The following is a 1571-nucleotide window of genomic DNA, read 5'->3' on the forward strand; positions in this document are numbered from 1 at the left end:
TTTTTTTTTTTGCAAGTGCTGGTAATGTATTTCAAAATTTAATAATTATCAAGCCAAACTACAAAATGTGGACCTTTTCTTTTGGTAGATGTGTCAATATGATAGAGGTCTGCGTTGTATTTATTGTGTCTAGTTATTCTTTGTATGTTCATAATTTACGTGCAATAGCTCTCACTGCATGTAACCATGTTTATGTACAGTATATGCATACATTAAAACTTAAGAAATTTGCATAGAAACTGTTAAGTTGATCTTTACATTGATCTATAGGATTTTCTTCTACTTGCACTTCTTATAAAGGACAGAGCCTATTGACTTTAGCTGTCGTATTGTCCCTTGACAATTATTAAAGGGATGAGTTTACTTTTAACTTAAAAAAAAGGATTTTGTCCTAGTGGGAGGATAAAAATAAAATGAAAGAAAGCAATTATCTATAAAAAGCAAGAAAAATACTCATTGCATGACATCAGTCAGAGAGCATGCAGCCATTGTCTAGTGCAGCGTCCTGCGACACAACGGTTACGATTTGTTGAAGAATTCTTGGTAATGGTATGGTTGTACGCTATTGAGATATGAATTTTCTATCATGCCTAGCTTGATCTGCAAATGACCTCCTGGGGAGCCTTGCGTTGCAAGAAAATATTTGCAATCAACTGCAAATTTCAGTTGAAAATTTAAAAGTTATAGACTGAAGCAAGTCACGTAATATAAATTCTTGTTGATGCAAGAAGCGGACCTGTGATCGATGGCAAGTTTGCAATTAATTCGGTGGATTCACAATATGATGCACCATCTATCGGTTGCAACGAATAGGCCACATTTTTAACTTTGGGGTCAACATCGCACGCAGGCGCAAGCAGCGCACAGTGCTAGTCCTTCAAAAATGAAAACCATATGGCAAAAATCCACCCAAAACAGTCTAAAATTTTGCAATGAAATATGAGGGCAAATGTACATGTATCTCCTACATGTACCTCCTGGACCCTAGAGTAAATAGCATATCCAGTCGAGCCACGTCGGCCAGCGCTGAAGAAACGCATGCATGCATTCATTTTAGTACTAGCATGCGCAACAGATGTCAACTGTTTCCCATGATGCATTGTGAATTTCGGCCCGTTCTGCTGCAACCGATAGATGGCGCACTGTGTTGTGAATCCACCGAATTGATTTCAAGTTTCTTCCAACACCCAATCAGTCTGTGACTCTGGCAATTCCTGCCTGATCTAAAAAATTTCTATTACAATTCAGTGGATTCACAATGCGGTGCACCACCTATCGGTTGCAGCGAACAGGCCGAAATTCGCATTGCCTCATGGGAAAAGTCAACATCTGCTGCCCGCTAGTGCATTATGCTGTATGACGCGGTTCAGCCAGTTTGCATAAAATTATGCTGTTTACCAGTGTCTAGGAGGTGGTAGAGAAATTTACTGCAGATCGTTTTCAGTGAATTCTTCCTCTGCTTATGTGATTTTCATTTTTGAAGCATCTTTACACCAGCACTATGCGCTGGCTGCACCTAGCCTGCGAGTTAGATATTGGCCTGTCCGCTGCCAACCGATTGATGGTGCACC

This window comes from Lytechinus pictus, chromosome 9, assembly GCF_037042905.1.
Source record: "Lytechinus pictus isolate F3 Inbred chromosome 9, Lp3.0, whole genome shotgun sequence".
In the NCBI taxonomy this organism is placed as follows: domain Eukaryota; kingdom Metazoa; phylum Echinodermata; class Echinoidea; order Temnopleuroida; family Toxopneustidae; genus Lytechinus; species Lytechinus pictus.